General features: G+C 42.4%; 1 protein-coding gene across 1 annotated transcript in view; it reads right to left on the bottom strand.

Annotated features, from left to right (window-relative positions):
* Positions 1-9,847, bottom strand: part of LOC135523828 (protocadherin-15-like) — a 201,934-nt gene extending 192,087 nt beyond the window's left edge. The window contains exon 1 of the mRNA XM_064950765.1: positions 9,787-9,847. The gene's annotated coding sequence lies outside the window, so the exon portion shown is untranslated. The remainder of the gene's footprint in view (positions 1-9,786) is intronic.
* Between the last annotated feature and the right edge of the window lie 5,944 nt (positions 9,848-15,791).

Below are 15,791 nucleotides of genomic sequence, written 5' to 3'. Positions count from 1 at the left end.
TGGTGTAGCAAACTGGCTCAAATTAAGATCCTAGATCTGTAAGTGTCATTCATCTGTTATGTTTTATTGTGTTCCGTCCTTTTCGGGATTGGGGGAATATTTTTAAAACCTGCTTCTTTACAAGTTCCTCAGGAGAGATCATTTGGAAAGGTCCACATTTATTTACAGTGTCTTTAAAATACGACCAGCCAACAGGACTCTCAGTCTGAGCCTTGGAATCCTCAGATAAGAGCACTAGTACACCAAAAACCAGACGACTATTCACTTTAGTCATGGCAACGCTGGAGTGAATGTCTAGAAAAAAATGTGTGTCTGAAGTTATGAAAAGCCCAAAGTCATTATATCTGCTGTTTCCAGAGAAACTGTGAGAGGGTGATTACTGGAGATTACTACCACCTGCCTGTGCTGCCAGTCAGTGGTACCTGAGAGACCCAAGGCATACAGGGCCAGGAGCCGTTCCAGGGAACTTGCACTAATATAACTAATTACAAGTGAAGTGGAAGGACACCCAAGGTCCCCCATTACAAGGCAGCAGCACCTCTATAAATGCAGTGGTGGCAGTTGACAGATTTTGTGGATTTTTTTAAGCAATATATTTATGACCTGCTTACTTAGACACCTTTACGGCCCCACTCAATCTAAATGGCAAAGCCCATCAATTCACCATGAATATTAATGTGTGTTAAAAAGGAGCAATCTACATCGTTTTATGTTGTATACCAGCCCTGCCCACACTGTATAGAATGGTGCAGCGAACAGCTCAGGGCACAGTACTATTCCTCCCATAGCTAGTGTCTAAATCTTCACTGAACTTTGACCCTGTGAAGGGTTAGATAGGGCTCACGGTGGTTAGTCTGTGCTAATGTTATATCTTTTTTTCTATGTCTTCAGAATAGACAGTGGGGAGAACAAGTATTCGATACACTGCCGATTTTGCAGTGACATAAGTATTTGATACATCAGAAAAGCAGAACGTAATATTTGGTACAGAAACCTTTGTTCGCAATTACAGAGATCATACGTTTCCTGTAGTTCTTGACCAGGTTTGCACACACCTTGCAGCAAGGATTTTGGCCCACTCCTCCATACAGATCTTCTCTAGATGCTTCAGATTTCGGGGCTGTGAGCTGGGCAATACGGACTTTTGGCTCCCTCCAAAGATTTTCTATTGGGTTCAGGTCTGGAGACTGGCTAGGCCACTCCAGGACCTTGAGATGCTTCTTACGGAGCCACTCCTTAGTTGCCCTGGCTGTGTGTTTTGGGTCTCTCTCATGCTGGAAGACCCAGCAACGACCCATCTTCAAAGCTCTTACTGGGGGAAGGAGGTTGTTGGCCAAGATCTCGCGATACATGGCCCCATCCATCCTCCCCTCAATACGGTGCAGTCGTCCTGTCCCCTTTGCAGAAAAGCATCCCCAAAGAATGATGTTTCCACTTCCATGCTTCATGGTTGGGATGTTGTTCTTGGGGTTGTACTCATCCTTCTTCTTCCTCCAAACACGGCGAGTGGAGTTTAGACCAAAAAGCTCTATTTTTGTCTCTTCAGACCTCATGACCTTCTCCCATTCCGCCTATGGATCATCCAGATGGTCATTGGAAAACTTCAGACGGACCTGGACATGTCACAACTTCTGCCGAAGTCGTTGCCTCTCCTTGTTCGGGCGGTGCTCGGCGTTCGACATCACCAGTCTTCTAGCCATCATTGATCCATTTTTCATTTTCCATTGGTTTTGTCTTGTCTTCCCACACACCTGTTTTCAATCCCATTCATTACCTGTTGTGTATTTAACCCTCTGTTTCCCCTCATGTCTTTGTCAGAGATTGTTTTATTGTCAGTGTAGTGTGATGTTGTATAGGTGCGCGTCGGGTCCTCGTACCCATGTTAGTTTGTTTATGTACATTTAGTGCAATGGAGCATACTCCGTGAACTTTATTAAAAGACTCCATTTAACACTCCATTTGACTCTCCTGCGCCTGACTTCCCTGCCACCTATACACCTATGCCTGACAGGACATGTGCTGGCTTGAGCAGGAGGACCTTGCGTGCGCTGCAGGATTTTAATCCATGACGGCGTAGTGTGTTACTAATGGTTTTCTTTGAGACTGTGGTCCCAGCTCTCTTCAGGTCATTGACCAGGTCCTGCCGTGTAGTTCTGGGCTGATCCCTCACCTTCCTCATGATCATTGATGCCCCACAAGGTGAGATCTTGCATGGAGCCCCAGACAGAGGGTGATTGACCGTCATCTTGAACTTTTTCCATTTTCTAATAATTGCGCCAACAGTTGTTGCCTTCTCACCAAGCTGCTTGCCTATTGTCCTGTAGCCCATTCCAGCCTTGTGCAGGTCTACAATTGTATCCCTGATGTCCTTACACAGCTCTCTGGTCTTGGCCATTGTGGAGAGTTTGGAGTCTGTTTGATTGAGAGTGTGGACGGATGTCTTTTATACAGGTAACAAGTTCAAATAGGTGCAGTTAATACAGGTAATGAGTGGAGAACAGGAGGGCTTCTTAAAGAAAAACTAACAGGTCTGTGAGAGCCGGAATTCTTACTGGTTGGTAGGTGATCAAATACTTATGTCATGCAATAAAATGCAAATTAATTACTAAAAAATCATACAATGTGATTTTTTTTATTTTTAGATTCCGTCTCTCACAGTTGAAGTGTACCTATGATAACAATTACAGACCTCTACATGCTTTGTAAGTAGGAAAACCTGCAAAATCGGCAGTGTATCAAATTCTTGTTCTCCCCACTGTACCTGTATGTGTGTTTTCAGTATATCTTCCCAGAACGTGAGTTTTCAGGATAACGTCTACTCATGTTCATAGGCGTTTCCGTGACACTTGAGCATTCAATTAAAGGCCTTTTCACATACATTGCACTTAGCCAGAGGCTAGACTGGCCCTAGGCTAGCTTAGCCTGTGTTCACACAAGCATTTGTTAACCCTGGGCTAAGTTTTAGCACTGGGAAAAAAATGCACACTTGTATGCCACAGATATAAGCAATATGACATCATTAACACAGGTCCAGCAAAGTGCTCTGAGCGCTCCAAACCGCCAGAGAAGTAGAGGTAGTCTGCTGTTGTACTATATCTGAATTCACACTCTCTTCAGCGTCCCCTCTCCCAGTCCACTTGTCTCATGCCTGGCCACCCGCCCTCACCTTTCAAGGTCACTTGTCCTCTGTGATGAGGGACGAACCTATCACTCCATTTTCTTTCACAGGGAAAACAACAGGTTGGTGCTGGATCAAATCAAATGGGTGCTGGATGTCTATTATTGTTGTCTATTATTGCTGACAATTGAAGTCTTAACATATATAGTAGACAGATTCTGAGAGGCCTGGCTCTTGATTCGCTCCACCAGTGGTCACATACATAAGGATTTATAAAATATGATACAAAAGACATTTCGTGATAAACAATGAGACATCCTGGATGAGTTCAAACAATGACATGAGCATAACCCTGCAGTTCCGAAACAAGGAATCTGGGTGGTGGAAGAATTTCCCAAATCCTGGTAAAAAAAAAGATATATTAAAATATAGTCTTTGTCTCTCAAAATCATTGTAATGTGGTTCACCTTAAAAACCGCAATGAAAATGATTCAAATCTAAACGTAAAATTCAACCAGAGTGCCCTTAGATTGTGGGAAAAGGCCGCACTTGACCGTTGCACTTGAATCATTCCCATGGTGAATGGCTAGGCTCTGAGACGCCGAAGCTTCCGACCATTAGCTCTGACAAATTGAAAACTCTAGTCATTGGCGACTCCATTACCCGCAGTATTAGACTTAAAACGAATCATCCAGCGATCATACACTGTTTACCGGGGGGCAGGGCTACCGACGTTAAGGCTAATCTGAAGATGGTCCTGGCTAAAGCTAAAACTGGCGAGTGTAGAGAGTATAGAGATATTGTTATCCACGTCGGCACCAACGATGTTAGGATGAAACAGTCAGAGATCACCAAGCGCAACATAGCTTCTGCGTGTAAATCAGCTAGAAAGATGTGTCGGCATCGAGTAATTGTCTCTGGCCCCCTCCCAGTTAGGGGGAGTGATGAGCTCTACAGCAGAGTCTCACAACTCAATCGCTGGTTGAAAACTGTTTTCTGCCCCTCCCAAAAGTTAGAATTTGTAGATAATTGGCCCTCTTTCTGGGACTCACCCACAAACAGGACCAAGCCTGACCTGCTGAGGAGTGACGGACTCCATCCAAGCTGGAGGGGTGCTCTCATCTTATCTACCAACATAGACAGGGCTCTAACTCCTCTAGCTCCACAATGAAATAGGGTGCAGGCCAGGCAGCAGGCTGTTAGCCAGCCTGCCAGCATAGTGGAGTCTGCCACTAGCACAATCAGTGTAGTCAGCTCAGCTATCACCATTGAGACCGTGTCTGTGCCTCGACCTAGGTTGGGCAAAACTAAACATGGCGGTGTTCGCCTTAGCAATCTCACTAGGATAAAGACCACCTCCATTCTTGTCATTATTGAAAGAGATCATGATACCTCACATCTCAAAATAGGGCTACTTAATGTTAGATCCCTTACTTCAAAGGCAATTATAGTCAATGAACTAATCACTGATCATAATCTTGATGTGATTGGCCTGACTGAAACATGGCTTAAGCCTGATGAATTTACTGTGTTAAATGAGGCCTCACCTCCTGGCTACACTAGTGACCATATCCCCCGTGCATCCCGCAAAGGCGGAGGTGTTGCTAACATTTACGATAGCAAATTTCAATTTACAAAAAAAAAAAGACGTTTTCGTCTTTTGAGCTTCTAGTCATGAAATCTATGCAGCCTACTCAATCAGTTTTTATAGCTACTGTTTACAGGCCTCCTGGGCCATATACAGCGTTCCTCACTGAGTTCCCTGAATTCCTATCGGACCTTGTAGTCATAGCAGATAATATTCTAATCTTTGGTGACTTTAATATTCACATGGAAAAGTCCACAGACCCACTCCAAAAGGCTTTCGGAGCCATCATCGACTCAGTGGGTTTTGTCCAACATGTCTCTGGACCCACTCACTGTCACAGTCATACGCTGGACCTAGTTTTGTACCATGGAATAAATGGTGGATCTTAATGTTTTTCCTCATAATCCTGGACTATCGGACCACCATTTTATTACGTTTGCAATTGCAACAAATAATCTGCTCAGACCCCAACCAAGGAACATCAAAAGTCGTGCTATAAATTCACAGACAACACAAAGATTCCTTGATGTCCTTCCAGATTCCCTCTGTCTACCCAATGATGCCAGAGGACAAAAATCAGTTAACCACCTAACTGAGGAACTCAATTTAACCTTGCGCAATACCCTAGATGCAGTTGCACCCATAAAAACTAAAAACATTTCTCAAAAGAAACTAGCTCCCTGGTACACAGAAAATACCAGAGCTCTGAAGCAAGCTTCCAGAAAATCGGAACGGAAATGGCGCCACACCAAACTGGAAGTCTTCCGACAAGCTTGGAAAGACAGTACCGTGCAGTACTGAAGAGCCCTTACTGCTGCTCGATCATCCTATTTTTCTAACTTAATTGAGGAAAATAAGAACAATCCGAAATTCCTTTTTGATACTGTCGCAAAACTAACGAAAAAGCAGCATTCCCCAAGAGAGGATGACTTTCACTTTAGCAGTGATAGATTCATGAACTTCTTTGAGGAAAAAATTATGATTATTAGAAAGCAAATTACAGACTCCTCTTTAAATCTGCGTATTCCTTCAAAGCTGAGTCTGCACAACTCAGCCAGGACCTAGGATCAAGAGAGATGCTCAAGTGTTTTAGTACTATATCTCTTGACACAATGATGAAAATAATCATGGCCTCTAAACCTTCAGGCTGCGTACTGGACCCTATTCCAACTAAACTACTGAAAGAGTTGCTTCCTGTGCTTGGCCCTCCTATGTTGAACATAATAAACGGCTCTCTATCCACCAGATGTGTACCAAACTCACTAAAAGTGGCAGTAATAAAGCCTCTCTTGAAAAAGCCAAACCTTGACCCAGAAAATATTTTTTTAAACTATCGGCCTATATCGAATCTTCCATTCCTCTCAAAATTTTTAGAAAAGGCTGTTGCGCAGCAACTCACTGCCTTCCTGAAGACAAACAATGTATACAAAATGCTTCAGTCTGGTTTTAGACCCCATCATAGCACTGAGACGGCACTTGTGAAGGTGGTAAATTACATTTTAATGGCATCGGACCGAGGCTCTGCATCTGCCCTCGTGCTCCTAGACCTTAGTGCTGCTTTTGATACTATCGATCACCACATTCTTTTGGAGAGATTGGAAACCCAAATTGGTCTACATGGACAAGTTCTGGCCTGGTTTAGATCTTATCTGTCGGAAAGATACCAGTTTGTCTCTGTGAATGGTTTGTCCTCTGACAAATCAACTGTAAATTTCGGTGTTCCTCAAGGTTCCGTTTTAGGACCACTATTGTTTTCACTATATATTTTACCTCTTGGGGATGTTATTCGAAAACATAATGTTAACTTTCACTGCTATGCGGATGACACACAGCTGTACATTTCAATGAAACATGGTGAAGCCCCAAAATTGCCCTTGCTAGAAGCATGTGTTTCAGACATAAGGAAGTGGATGGCTGCAAACGTTCTACTTTTAAACTCGGACAAAACAGAGATGCTTGTTCTAGGTCCCAAGAAACAAAGAGATCTTCTGTTGAATCTGACAATTCATCTTAATGGTTGTACAGTCGTCTCAAATAAAACTGTGAAGGACCTCGGCGTTACTCTGGACCCTGATCTCTCTTTTGAAGAACATATCAAGACCATTTCAAGGACATCTTTTTTCCATCTACGTAACATTGCAAAAATCAGAAACTTTCTGTCCAAAAATGATGCAGAAAAATTAATCCATGCTTTTGTCACTTCTAGGTTAGACTACGGCAATGCTCTACTTTCCGGCTACCCGGATAAAGCACTAAATAAACTTCAGTTAGTGCTAAATACGGCTGCTAGAATCCTGACTAGAACCAAAAAAATTGATCATATTACTCCAGTGCTAGCCTCCCTACACTGGCTTCCTGTCAAAGCAAGGGCTGATTTCAAGGTTTTACTGCTAACCTACAAAGCATTACATGGGCTTGCTCCTACCTATCTCTTTGATTTGGTCCTGCCGTACATACCTACACGTACGCTACGGTCACAAGATGCAGGCCTCCTAATTGTCCCTAGAATTTCTAAGCAAACAGCTGGAGGCAGGGCTTTTGCCTACCCATGTCAGAGACGCAAACTCGGTCTCAACCTTTAAGTCTTTACTGAAGACTCATCTCTTCAGTGGGTCATATGATTGAGTGTAGTCTGGCCCAGGAGTGGGAAGGTGAACGGAAAGGCTCTGGAGCAACGAACCGCCCTTGCTGTCTCTGCCTGGCCAGTTCCCCTCTTTCCACTGGGATTCTCTGCCTCTAACTCTATTACAGGGGCTGAGTCACTGGCTTACTGGGGCTCTCTCATGCCGTCCCTGGAAGGGGTGCGTCACCTGAGTGGGTTGATTCACTGATGTGGTCATCTTGTCTGGGTTGGCGCCCCCCCCTTGGGTTGTGCCATGGCGAAGATCTTTGTGGGCTATACTCAGCTTTGTCTCAGGATGGTAAGTTGGTGGTTGAAGATATCCCTCTAGTGGTGTGGGAGCTGTGCTTTGGCAAAGTGGGTGGGGTTATATCCTTCCTGTTTGGCCCTGTCCGGGGGTGTCCTCGGATGGGGCCACAGTGTCTCCTGACCCCTCCTTCTCAGCCTCCAGTATTTATGCTGCAGTAGTTTATGTGTCGGGGGGCTTGGGTCAGTTTGTTATATCTGGAGTACTTCTCCTGTCCAATACGGTGTCCTGTGTGAATCTAAGTGTGCGTTCTCTAATTCTCTCCTTCTCTCTCTCGGAGGACCTGAGCCCTAGGACCATGCCCCAGGACTACCTGACATGATGACTCCTTGCTGTCCCCAGTCCACCTGGCCGTGCTGCTGCTCAAGTTTCAACTGTTCTGCCTTATTATTATTCGACCATGCTGGTCATTTATGAACATTTGAACATCTTGGCCATGTTCTGTTATAATCTCTACCCGGCACAGCCAGAAGAGGACTGGCCACCCCACATAGCCTGGTTCCTCTCTAGGTTTCTTCCTAGGTGTTGGCCTCTCTATAGGGAGTTTTTCCTAACCACCGTGCTTCTACACCTGCATTGCTTGCTGTTTGGGGTTTTAGGCTGGGTTTCTGTACAGCACTTTGAGATATCAGCTGATGTACGAAGGGCTATATAAATAAATTTGATTTGATTTTGATATTGCAGAGACCTTGATATTACTGGCCTCCATTGATATCACTGGCCGCAATTGATATGGTGAAAACCATGTGTGGAGAGGCAGGCAGAGGTACAGAAACTCATGTCAATACCTTTGTCAAATAACACTTTGAAACTAAGAAGTTAGGCTATAACTAGAAATGAAGAGGAAATTCCTAGTGAACCACTCAAACTCCCCACCATATGTTCTCCAAATGGACTTAGCTGTGAGGGCCTAGATGCCCATACATTGACTTTTGTTCGCTACACGTCGGGGTATGCTATTCACGAGGACATATTGTTCTGTCTCACGATTATCAAGCATTAAACGGCACAGGGGATTTTCAGTGTGCTGCGTGACTGTATTCACAAATTGAATGGTGGGCTTTTGCACAGATGGGGCTCCATCTATGGCGGAACGGCGGACAGGCCTCTGCATTCTAGTTAAGAACGTGTCTATCTCTGCCATATGGACGCATTGTATGACACACCCACTGAGCTAAAATGACACACCCACTGAGCTATAATGGACACACCCACTGAGCTATAATGGACACACCAAGAGCAACTGGGGGCAAAAGAGCTGAGTGCAGAACTCTGAGAAAAGTAGCAACTTTGATTGTAAACTCCATTGCTCACACACCTGTTTACAAAACTATGTGGAGCTATGTGATCAGACATATGAGGCTTGGTGATTATCGAGGGGGAGTTTTGGAAATATTTTTTTCAAGTGAGAGAGGAACTTTTGTCATTCGCAATGGATGTAAAAAAGAGACTTTGTTGACTTTCTGTGTAAAAAAATAAATGTGTCTCCTTGCCTATGTAACAGACTTACTGAACTGAACGCGGGCATGCAGCAGAAATACCCAAGAATGTGACAGAAGATTGACCAAATCTGTTTCACTGTGATCCTGGCTTAGTTGACATGGCGGTAAGTGAAATCGAACAGCTGATCGAGCTGTCAAGTGACAGAATGCTGCAGCCAACGCATTTACGGGTCACTACGGAGGAGTTCCTGACTCAAAGGGAATACTGTGCCGTCTCCCTCTAAGTATTAAAACTCATCGTACGCTGATTCAGTGCTCCCGTCTGCATTACAAAAAAAGTATTGATCGATGGTTGGATGTGACAGGAGAGATGAGGTGCGCACTGACTCTGAGAAGCTCCGACGTGACACGCATCAAGCACACCCATCTCTTAGTGGTGGTGAGTATAAGATAGACTAATTTGCAATTGACTGTCATAGGCCCACATTAAAAGTATATAGTATGATTGGCTGTTAAAAAAAAGTTTTGAAAAAAGTAAAAGAAAGCATGGGCTGTTAATTACATCATTTTTTTCACATGGTTTGGGTCGAGAGAATTTTCAGATACAAACTGGGGTTGTGGGCCAAAAAAAGTTTGTCGACCCCTGGCAAGGCTGGCATCAAGAATGATATTCAGATGGTAAAACAAGAAACAAGGAAGATCAAGACTTACCTAGGTTGTTTCTTCTTGATCAAAAAGCATGTCTTTCCTCTTGGGCACAATGCCAGCACCTGCAAGAGAGAAGTTTATTATGGTTTTGAGCAACATTTTAATGAAAAGGTTCTCTGTCGATTTGAATATGTTCACAGATTATTAAAAAAATTAAATTAAAAAATAATATTGTTCAGAATTCTGAGCTACAAATAATCCTGCAACAAATGGAAATGTGAATTTTTATGTGGATTATAATTAATGGTCCATTTTTGTAGGGGTTGAAACATTTTTTGCAAGTGAATCAAGTTTCAAATTTCAATGTGGAAATTGCAAACAGCTTTTTTAAACTGCAAATACACTACACGTTTTAAAATTCCCTGCATTGCAGGAACATTCTCCTGCACCAGGCTGATCAAATTAAGACCCTACATCTGTAGTGATGGCTGGTTCGAGGATTGTTGGTTGAGTGATGCTCAATGTGTTTGTTAATCAAACATCTAGAGGCCAAAACTGACAGCTGATTAAAAGCTCTGTATGCATTCTCTATGTGAAGACAACATCCTATAGATAAAGACAAACATATAAGTTCCATGGATGAAGACAATCATTGCTGTTTTGAACATTACAGGATAATGTCACCCATGACAACCGCCTCAACCGTCCCAAGCAATGATTGATGAGAAATGTGACTTTTCACTGTTTTCGCAAAGGTCACACCTCCATCCTATTAAGAAGGATATATATTTTATGTCAGAAGAAATGAGCGGGAAAGCAGCAGACAACGATGGGCATTGGGCAACAATTTCTCCTCCCCTTCAGGGTTAATGCCTGCTGTGGGGAGATAATGAAGAATTATAGGCTGTATGAACCTGAAACCCATGTTTGCCTTAGTTTTAATTAGCTGTCAAGCACTGTGTTTATACAGGCAGCCTAACTCATATATTTTTTCTAAAATATATATATTTTTAAATACCTTTATTTAACTGGGCAAGTCAGTTAAAAACAAACTCTTATTTATAATGACGGCCTACACAGGCCAAAACACTAACAACGCTGGGCCAATTGTGCGTCGCCCTGAGACTCCAAATCACGTCCAGTTGTAGTACAGACTGAGACGCAGTGCCTTCGAACGCAGCACCACTCGGGAGCTAATTGGCCCATTTACCAATCACATCGGATCTTTTCAGAGCTGATCTGTATGGTCAACAGGACAATTAGTGAAAAAAAGATCAGAATTGGGTAGGGCTGGGTGGTATACCATAGTTTATGGTATAATGGTATTGATGCATGGACCGGTTTGGGTTTTTACTTTACCTTCTATAATGGTATTTGATTGTTTGGTTTGTTATATGGAATACGCTGTGTGTAACATGGATTTTTATAGTTTACCTCGCTACTTGAGTCATCTCTCTCCGCTCGATCTCGCACAATGCTGCTTTCCACACAGACCTAGCACCACTCCCTGTCACTCAAGGAGTGCATTTGTTATTCCTCGACCAGAGACACTTGTGTTGTCTGCATGGTCAATGTAGCGCATGCAACAATGTTGATGACAACGATACTTTTCTTCTTAATATAAACCCACTAGCGTTCTATAATAACACAAGTCTTTTGTGTTTCTTACATCTGCAAACAGTTAGTTTGTTTTTTCTTAGCAAGTTGGGCCTAAAGCTTGTTAGCCGCTAATGCTAATTGCTAGTTAGCTGGCTAATAAATGTACTGAGTGAGAGCAAACATAATTAGCTATACAGCCTCATAATACCAGTGATGGTGTAGACCTAAATCAGCATGTTGTTTGTGCAACAGTATCTTCTAAATCAAAGAGGAATATACGAAGCATGAATATGTTAGCTAAGTAGCTAAGAGAAAATATTCAATGTAGCCAAACATTATAGGGTTCCCTAGGAGACACTTGTCAACACTTTGGTTCCTACCCTGTCACAACTCCTCCCTGGCAACACTGTATTCAAAGTGCTCACTATTATATTCCAACTATAGAATTTGAATAATCATTCTATTTCCATGATTCCAACTGTTCACACAAGTGTTTTGCTCTAAATCACAAGTCAAATCGCAACTGCAACATTTCGTTCAAAATAAGGTCCAGGTTGTTTGCCCATATCGGGCGACACTACGTGGCAGTGTGGAAATGATCTCAAATTAGTGCAAGAAATGCATAAATGTATAAAAATGCTGAATAGTATGTGTGGTTGGGGTTTGATTGACCAGTATAAAACAATCAGAATGGAGAAGGGGCTTAGAATGTATCTATTGTCACTTTAGGGTCATGCACTACTCATGAAGCTAATTTAGAACATTTATTATTAAAAACCATAAAATATCATCAAATACCGTCCATTTAAAAAATAAATAAATACCCTGATATTGATGTGTGTAAACACAGCCAATGTAAACACAGGCAATGAGTGGCAGCTGGAACCAAAACATAAGTCAGAAAGGGGGAAGACATTTGGGCTGGGTAGATATACTGTAGATATTAATGACAATACCTATTTTATTTTAATGACATGCTTGGCTTTAGTGTTAAGTTAGCATGGGGATACGCTAGACATCTCAATGATTAACTCCAATTGGAAAGCCACAGATATCCACTGGGATCTCATTTGGAGCTCATTTTACTACAGTACAGTAAACAAAAGCTTCAGTGTACAGATCATTATTATTCACATACAGGGCCTTCAGAAAGCATTCACACCCCTTGACTTTTTCCACATTTTCTTGTGTCACAGCCTGAATTGAAAATGTATTAAATTGTAAAATGTTGTCACTTGCCTACACATACACCATAATTCCAAATTGGAATTGTCTTTTTTGAAATGTTTACAAATTAATTAAACATGAAAAGCTGAAATGTCTTGAGTCAGTATGTATTCAACCCCTAAATAAGTTCAGGAGTGAAGAGTTGCTTAACAAGTCACAAAATAAGTTGCATGGGCTGACTGTGTGCAATAATGGTGTTTAACATAATTATTTAATGACTATCTCATCTCTGTACACCACACAAACAATTATCTGTACGGTCCCTCATTCGAGCAGTCCAGGGAAGTTTTCCAATGCCTTGCAAAGGAAGGGCACCTATTGCTAGACGGGTAAACCTTTTAAAAAGCAGACATTGAATATCATGGCGCATGGTGCAGTTACTGATTACACTTTAGATGGTGTATCAACACACTCAGTCACTGCAAAAATACAGGTGTCCTTCCTAACTCAGTTGTCCGAAAGGAAGGAAACTGGTCAGGGATTTCACCATGAGGCCAATGTTGACCTTAAAACAGTTACAGAGTTTAATGGCTGGGATAAGAGAAAACTGCGACAAGGCACTAAAGTAATGCTGCAAAAACCGTAGTAAAGCAATTAACTTTTTGTCCTGAATACAAAGTGTTATATTTGAGGCAAATTCAAGGACTAGGGAGTTTTCAGGATAAAAGGGAAACGGAATGGAGCTAAACACAGGCAAACTCCTAGAGGAAAATGTTGTTCAGTCTGCTTTCCACCAGACACTGGGAGATTAATTCACCTTTCAGCAGGACAATAACCTAAAACACAAGGCCAAATCTACACTGGAGTTGCTTACCAAGAAGACAGTGCATGTTCCAATTTGACAGAGCTTGAAGGATTTTGAAAAGAATAATGGGCAAATGTTGCACAATCCAGGTTTGGAAAGATCTTAGAAGACTCACAGCTGTAATCGCTGCCAAATGTGCTTCCACAAAGTATTGACTCAGGGGTGTGAATAATTATGTAAATGAGATATTTCTGTATTTCATTTTCAATACATTTGCTAAAATATCTGAAAACATGTTTTCACTTTGTCGTTATGTGGTATTTATTGTGTGTAGATTGCTGAGCAAAAAAATATATTTAATCCATTTTGAATTCAGGCTGTAACACAACAAAATGTGTAATAAGTCAAGGGGTATGAATACTTTCTGAAGGCACTCTACACCTAATAGGTGCAGTGAAATGTGTTGTTTTACAGGGTCAGCCATAGTAGTACGTCGCCCCTGGAGCAAATCAGGGTTAAGAGCCTTGCTCAAGAGCATATCGATAGAGGGTTCAAATACCCGAGCCGACAAGGTGAACAAACAACTTTTCGGTTACTGGCCAAACACTCGGCAACCTGCTGCCCATTATTTGGGGTCAAGATTTCAAGGTCATAGCTAATCATCCACATGTTACTATGTAAAAGTGTGGACAAGTCCTGTCCCAGCATATGCATGACATTATCAACCCTCTGAGACAAGACCACTCTGAACCGAACAAGATAAGCAATAACGCGATCCAGATATTAAACCAAACATTAGATTCTCTTGACTACTTCCCCTCTATGACATTTGCAGACATTAAAAATATAGTTTAAAACTGACTGGGACATACAATTCTAATAATTTGACTCAAATGAGAAGGGGGAAATCAATGATCAAGTTAAAGGTTAAGCCTTCTTAGCTTTCTTGCAGGGGCATAATTCTATTGATCTGTCTCTGTTTATACGGAGATCTGATGACAGAGACTTAATCTTTCATACTCATCTACAACACAGAGTTAACCATTAAGCAGTACAGGGACCAATATAAAAAATGTATTGTCAAAGTGCAACTAATTCTCTACAAACAACTTCGACAATGCATGGGCTTTCACCTCAAAACAAGTCATTCAACATGCCACCTTGTTGCCATCCGTCATCAGCCAATTGTTAACACTTCTAATATTCGGAACTACATTTTGCTCATCTTCACCTTTTTGGGGAACAAACCTTTTTAAAAGCTAAAACACTTATACCAAAACTCTCAATTCTTCATTTCTGGAAAGATACCTTCTACTTTTAGACTGTGAGCGAACAAAATTGAACTGATCGTGCGAAAAACTTGCTCATCCTTCAAAAAGACAACAGCAATCTCCCCCTCTCTCTGGAGACTGCAGGCATTCATCTAACGTGCACCATGGGCCCTTCACTTTGTGTTCTGCTACCATCTCCCTTCGACTACTCAACAAGACTGAGCTAATACCAACACCACAGTCTACAAAATGCCATTCAGCCTTCTGAGGCATGAGCTGACTGTTTTCTTTTAATATAAAAAAGTGGAAATACGTCACATGGCAACCATTCAAAATTTAAAGGCTTTTAATAGCAGTCTTATTAAACTCACCAAAAAATAAAACATCCCCTTACTGTCAACTGCGTTTATTTTCAGCAAACTTAGCATGTGTAAATAGTTGTATGAACATAAGATTTAACAACAGACATAAATTGAACAAGTTCCACAAACATGTGGCAAACAGAAATTGAATAATGTCTCTCTGAACAAAGGGGGGGGGGTTCAAAATCAAAGGTAACAGTCCGAATCTGGTGTGGCCACTAGCTGCATTAAGTACTGCAGTGCATCTCCTCCTCATGGACTGCACCAGATTTGCCAGTTCTTGCTGTGAGAGGTTCTCACTCTTCCTCCAAGGCACCTGCAAGTTCCCGGACTTCTGAGGGGAATAGCCCTATTCCTCACCCTTCAATACAACAGGTCCCAGATGTGCTCAATGGGATCCGGGCTCTTTGCTGGCCATGGTAAAACACTGACATTCCTGTCTTGCAGGAAATCACGTACAGAATGAGCAGTATGGCTGGTGGCATTGTCAAGCTGGGGGTTCATGTCAGGATGAGCCTGCAGGAAGGGTACCACATGAGTGAGGAGGATGTCTTGTAAAGCACAGCGGTGAGATTGCCTGCAATGACAAAAAGCTCAGTCCGATGATGCTGTGACACACTGCCCCAGACCATGACAGACCCTCCACCTCCAAATTGATCCCGCTCCAGAGTACAGGTCTTGTGGAATGCTCATTCCTTCGACCATAAACGTGAATCCGACCATCCCCCTGGAGAGACAAAACCGCGACTCGTCAGTTAAGAGCACTTTTTGCCAGTCCTGTCTGATCCAGCGACGGTGGGTTTGTGCCCATAGGCGACATTGTTGATGGTGATTTCTGGTGAGGACCTGCCTTTCCAATAGGCC

The sequence above is a fragment of the Oncorhynchus masou genome, chromosome 31 (assembly GCF_036934945.1).
Source record: "Oncorhynchus masou masou isolate Uvic2021 chromosome 31, UVic_Omas_1.1, whole genome shotgun sequence".
NCBI classification, from domain to species: Eukaryota; Metazoa; Chordata; class Actinopteri; order Salmoniformes; family Salmonidae; genus Oncorhynchus; species Oncorhynchus masou.
This window is presented reverse-complemented; position numbering and strand designations above follow the sequence as displayed.